The sequence below is a fragment of the Scomber japonicus genome, chromosome 10 (genome assembly GCF_027409825.1).
Source record: "Scomber japonicus isolate fScoJap1 chromosome 10, fScoJap1.pri, whole genome shotgun sequence".
Classification (NCBI taxonomy): domain Eukaryota; kingdom Metazoa; phylum Chordata; class Actinopteri; order Scombriformes; family Scombridae; genus Scomber; species Scomber japonicus.
The window spans coordinates 1,037,690-1,044,103 of NC_070587.1; the positions used below are offsets into that span (position 1 = coordinate 1,037,690).

At 43.7% G+C, this 6,414-nt stretch overlaps 1 long non-coding RNA gene across 1 annotated transcript; it reads left to right on the plus strand.

Moving 5' to 3' along the window:
* Positions 1-584: 584 nt before the first annotated feature.
* Positions 585-6,174, plus strand: LOC128366678 (uncharacterized). The gene is made up of 3 exons (XR_008321877.1): positions 585-696; positions 2,801-2,984; positions 6,124-6,174. It is a non-coding gene; the product is annotated as an uncharacterized LOC128366678 (long non-coding RNA).
* Positions 6,175-6,414: the final 240 nt, after the last annotated feature.

The following is a 6,414-nucleotide window of genomic DNA, read 5'->3' on the forward strand; positions in this document are numbered from 1 at the left end:
TAAATTACTACAAGAAATATTAATACATAAGATATAAGACATAAGAAGTTTTATTGTCACTGTGCTTCTGTGGACAGCATAAAAAGAATAAGTGCACAATAAGTAAGTACACTAAATATATATTAAAATGTTATGGCACATAGTAGAGTGGTTTACTATAGTGTATAATAATAATAATGGTTCAGAATAAACAATCAGATTTGTACAGAGAGGACCCTGAAGAAAAAAATGAAACCATTTGAACCTGAAGTGTTTGTCCCATTTCTAATAAACAGGCTTGCAAAATAATTAAAGTTAATAAAATAATGATATATATATTTTAAGGGGTGTTGAGATTAAATTTAAAGGTGCTTGAGTTAAATAGATATAGTCTATATAGTCTATGTAAAGAGGGGGGGCCTTCTCCTCGCTTCTCCTCGCTCAGGCTACCGAATGCAGCCGTCGTGCACTAGCAGCAGTGAGTGCGCGCACAGCAGATCGGGAGCGCGCATGGAGGCGGTCCGGGGCAGCCTCAGCTTTTTTTTTTTTTTTTTTTTTCTGTAATCGCTTTTCTGCTGCTGCTAGTCTGCTGCTACCTCCAGTTAAATAGCAAGGACACGGGAGCGAGCACACGGCCGTGTAGTGAGGATATAATTTTTCTTCGGTACCTTGGGATTACGACGCAGAATTTGCAGCATCGACGGCCACAGCCACCAGGTAATAACACCCCCCCACACACACACGCACGCGCTTTTTATTCCTTATATCTAGGGCGAGAATAGAAACGCGCAAAGTAAAGTAAAAAATGTCCCGTGGAAAGAAAAGTGTCGTTTTTTTTCCAGTGAAGAAGAAGAAGAAGGAGAAGGAGAAGGAAGGGGGGGTGGTAGTGGAGGAGGAGGAGGTGGTGGTGGTGGTGGAGGAAAAGAGAGAGAGGAGGAAGAAGAGGAGGAAGAGGAGGAGGAGGTGGTGGTGGTGGATGTGTGGGACGAGCCTCCCTTTGTGCAGACTACCGAGGCTGGGTCACTGCTGCTGCTGCTCTGCAAAAAAAAAAAGAAAAAAAGAAAAACGCCTTCTTCTTCTTCTTCTTCTTTTTCTTCTATGCGTCTTTTTTCCATTTAGTTAAATAACACTGAGGCCTGTTCTCTTCTGCATTTTTTGTTTTACCCCCCCTTGTTTTGCTTTTTTTTTTTAAAATACCCCCCCTCCCTCCCCTCCCACCACCACCCATTCCCTCCCTTCCCCTCCTCTTCTCAGTGGTACCGTAAACGCACCATACTTTTTTTTTTTCTCCCCCGGCCTTGTAATGTTAAACCAGCTCCCAATAATAATGGCTTCAACCCCCCCACCACCACCCTCCTACCCCCCCTCTCTCTTTTACAGTCCACCCCTATTGTGTGTTTTTATTATATTTTATTTTATCTGTACTTATGTTGACCTGCAAGAGATTAAATGATGTCTGCAATCATAGAAACATCTTAACTTGCCCCTCATGTTGTTGTTATTGGGTTTTTTTGGGAGGGGGAGAGGGGGGGGGGAGGGAAGGGGGGGGGGTCACTATTATCTTTATTATTACATATTTTGTACTATTATTGCCCTTTATTCTTTTCTTATTGCTGCTCTCATATCTCTTATATCCACTTGCTGCTGTAACAATGCCAGATTCCCCCATTCTGCACTTCTGTTGACCTACAAGCCATTAAGTGATCTGTCTCTCTGGGTCTGCAATCATATACACATCTTAACTTGCCCCTGTAGTTGTTTTTTATGGGGGGGGGGGGGGTAAGAGGAGGAGGAAGAGGGGAAAGGGGGGTATAATATCTCCATATCGACCCCTGGCATCTCTATCGTCTATTGAAACCGGGTACATTTCAACCATTGATGCCCCTATCATTACCATGAAACACCCCCCCCCCCCTCTTCCCCTTCCCTCCATCCCTCCATCCATCCCTCCATCCTCTACCACCCCCCCCCCCCCTTCTCACCACTTCACCATCGTTTTTTAATATTAATTACATATCAAACAGCTTATCTCTATCACTTTACTTTTTCTTAAATGTAATATTTATAGTCTGGACACACACACACACACACACACACACATACACACACCTGCTCCCCTTTTTCTTTTTTTTCCCTTTTTTTTAAAGCTTTTGTCTTTGTCGTCTAACAGAAAAAAAAGAAAAGAAAAGGAGGAGGGGGGGGGGTTGAATTGTTTAAAAGAACCGGGGCAATTGCTCATCTTCACGGATGGTTTCCTCATTTTCATGTGTCTCTATTAATCTGTCCCTCATGATGAGATGTATATTACTATTTTTTGGGCTTTTTCTTTTACTAAATCACCATCCAAGGATATTAAAGAACCATTTTATTCATCTATTAGATCTTAAAATTGACCCTAAATTTCAATATCATCCACTATTTGTTCACATAAAGCAGAGGAAGCAATGACAGAGGGTGTGTTTTATGAATCTAGGCCATAGAAAGTCTTCCAAACACTTAAATGTAATATATAGACTTTTATATATAATGGCTTTCTTTAATCCATATTGATGTAGTCTTATTGAAATGTCTTTTCATCAGCTTTCAATCTGCCCTGTTTTTACCCTCAGCCTCATCCAGCTGTAGATTGATTCAATTAAACCCCCCCCCCCCCCTCCCTTTCCTTTAAATCTGCCCCATTTTGCTGAGATGGCAGTTTGACATTATAGCATCTTTATTGTTCTGTGAAGTGGAAACTTTGCTTTGCTGCACTCGCAGGGATGGTTTGACATTACTTGCCATCCACTTTTCTTTTTCTTTTTTTTCTCTTTCTTATTTGCAGGGCCCACGATGTCCAGCGAAGTGCAGAGACCGGACGACAGCCCCAGCACCAGCGGGGGAAGCTCGGATATCGAACAAAGGGAATCGGTACCACCTGAACAGGAGCGAGAGCAAGCACAGCCTAAAAAGAAGGAAACCAAGATCTCGAGTAAAACTGCTGCTAAACTTTCAACTAGTGCCAAGAGGTAAGAAAAAAGAAAAAGAAAAAAGAAAAAGAAAGAGCTTGAATCTGGCTCTGGAGAGAGGCATTTACACAGGGGTTGTTTGTTAAACTAAATGCCTCTCCCTGTGTGCCCTGGGGGTGTGAAGTTATATAAAAAGACTATAGTCCCACATGCATTGTCATTTCAAACATGCATGCTATTCAGCGTGACACTAAACCCACAGAAAGGAGGTAACTCACACTGCTCGGCACTTGAGTGTCATTAGTGTCATTTTGAAAGAGATATTCCTGTTCCTGCTCTCATGCTCTGCAGCACCACTCCTTTCCTCCTCTCCTGCACCACCAACACAACCACCAACACTTACCTCCACCTGTCTTAGCACTCCTTTCCTCCTCTCCTCCTCTCCTCCTCTCCTGCACCACCAACACAACCACCAACACTTACCTCCACCGGTCTTAGCACTCCTTCCCTCCTCTCCTGCACCACCAACACAACCACCAACACTTACCTCCACCGGTCTTAGCACTCCTTTCCTCCTCTCCTGCACCACCAACACAACCACCAACACTTACCTCCACCGGTCTTAGCACTCCTTTCCTCCTCTCCTGCACCACCACCAACACAACCAGCAACACTTACCTCCACCGGTCTTAGCACTCCTTTCCTCCTCTCCTGCACCACCAACACAACCACCAACACTTACCTCCACCGGTCTTAGCACTCCTTCCCTCCTCTCCTGCACCACCAACACAACCACCAACACTTACCTCCACCGGTCTTAGCACTCCTTTTCTCTCTCTCCTGCACCACCAACACAACCACCAACACTTACCTCCACCGGTCTTAGCACTCCTTCCCTCCTCTCCTGCACCACCAACACTTACCTCCACCAGTCTTAGCTCTCCTTTCCTCCTCTCCTGCACCACCAACACAACCACCAACACTTACCTCCACCAGTCTTAGCACTCCTTTCCTTTCCTCTCCTGCACCACCAACACAACCACCAACACTTACCTCCACCGGTCTTAGCACTCCTTTCCTCCTCTCCTGCACCACCAACACAACCACCAACACTTACCTCCACCGGTCTTAGCACTCCTTTCCTCCTCTCCTGCACCACCAACACAACCACCAACACTTACCTCCACCGGTCTTAGCACTCCTTTCCTCCTCTCCTGCACCACCAACACAACCACCAACACTTACCTCCACCGGTCTTAGCTCTCCTTTCCTCCTCTCCTGCACCACCAACACTTACCTCCACCAGTCTTAGCTCTCCTTTCCTCCTCTCCTGCACCACCAACACTTACCTCCACCAGTCTTAGCACTCCTTTCCTCCTCTCCTGCACCACCAACACAACCACCAACACTTACCTCCACCGGTCTTAGCACTCCTTTCCTCCTCTCCTGCACCACCAACACAACCACCAACACTTACCTCCACCGGTCTTAGCACTCCTCTCCTCCTCTCCTGCACCACCAACACAACCACCAACACTTACCTCCACCGGTCTTAGCACTCCTCTCCTCCTCTCCTGCACCACCAACACAACCACCAACACTTACCTCCACCGGTCTTAGCACTCGCTCCCAAAAAAGCCCGGCGATGACAGAATTATGCAACCGGTAGAGCAAAGCGAAGGGTTGGCTGCTGCTGCTGCGGCCGCTGCAGAGTCTTTTTATAACAGCGACTGATGTTATGAGCATCTCTCTTTTTGTATTTCTATACTTCATTTAAAAGCTGGAGTCTTTCAAGAGCGGCCTTCAGCTCAACGGCAGCCTGTAACATGGAGAGGTTTCACTGTTGTCTGAAGTGCTGTGTTTATATTAATGTTAGGTTAGGAGCTGCTTTTGCACTCAGTTGCCCTTCGCTGTGTGAATCATCGTTTCTGCCCCATCATCATCATCATCATCATCATCTGTTGTAAACTCTCAAAGCAGTCGCACTAAGCAGTTTGTCATCGTGCTTGATGCTCATTTTCATTCATATAAATAGATTAGTCCAGCTGATTACTTTCTAGAATCATCATTTGCTCAATAAAATATCATAAAACGGTGGAAAGATTAAATTCATTATAATAAATCTCAGCTCTAGATCACACCATCAAATGTCTTAGTTCTAATTAAAGCTGCAAAATCTCACATTTCAGAGCCATGAACCAGCAAGTCTTTTGAGTTTCTGTTTGAAAAATGACTTCAAATGATTATTAAATTATTAAAAAGCAGAGGCTCCGCTGTTGTCTGCTGCATTGTATTTATATTAGCGTGAGTTTATCTGCTGTGTTTGCTCTCATTTGATCCTCACAGCATGAATCTCTATTTTGCAAATTGTAAATTCTCAAGGCAGTCTCTCAGTTTCTCATAATGCTTGATGCTCATTTTAATTCTTATAAATAGATTAATCTAGCAGATTATGTTCTTGAATCATCATTTACTCAATAAACCATCAGAGAACAGTAGAAACATACTCATTATCAATCACCTAAAATCCTCAAATATCACATTTAAGGTAGTTTATGACCAAGAAAAGCTGCAAAATCTCATATTTCCAAGTCTTGAACTAGTAAATCTTTTGTGTTTTGGCAGAATGACTTCAAAATATTATTCAACTATTAAAAATGAGAGGTTTTGCTGTTGTCTGCTGCATCGTATTTATATTAACATGAGTTTAGCTGCTGCATTCACACTCAGTTAGTCTTGGGTTAGGGTTAGGGTATCCTTATTTTGCACAGTAAACTGCTCTCAAAGCAACACATGTTCATCCTCATGCTTCTTGTTCCTTGTTAATTGTATTTGTGCAACTCAGAAACGTGAGATTTTGGCTGAAATCAGAAACCTCTCTGGTTTTTTATATGGACAGAAAACATCATGATGCTCATTTCCAGCGTGCATGTTGATATTTGGACTAAATGAAACGTCGTCTGAAGTCATTGAACGTTGTGTTGTTAACATGAACTGTTGCTCCACATGGTTGAAGAAATGTTTTTACATCTTCACAAGCTAGAAACACAGAGTTCATGCACCAGAGAAGAAGTTAATGTTCCTACAGCTTTCATCCTCTGAAGATTTTACCCCCCTCCTCCCCTCCACCCTCCCCTCCTCCCCTCCTCTCCTCTTTCCCTCCCAACATAGATTTAACAATGAAATCTTTCTCTTGCAGGATTCAAAAAGAGCTTGCAGAAATCACACTAGACCCTCCTCCAAACTGCAGGTAAGAAGATGCTATCTGCTATCTCTTCTCTCTTCAAGGGACTTCCCTAATTATTCATCAGCCTGTACGTACAGATGCTCGGGCTGTAATGGATGGAGATGACAGAGACGTGCTGCTTTCAAGGCTCCTTGTTCCTATAGAGGAAAAAGGGCCACGCTGTAATGCACACGCTTTTGTCTGCCTACCCATAATGCCATTGTTTGTGTTTGTGTGTTTGAGATGGTAATCTCAGGTGAATTA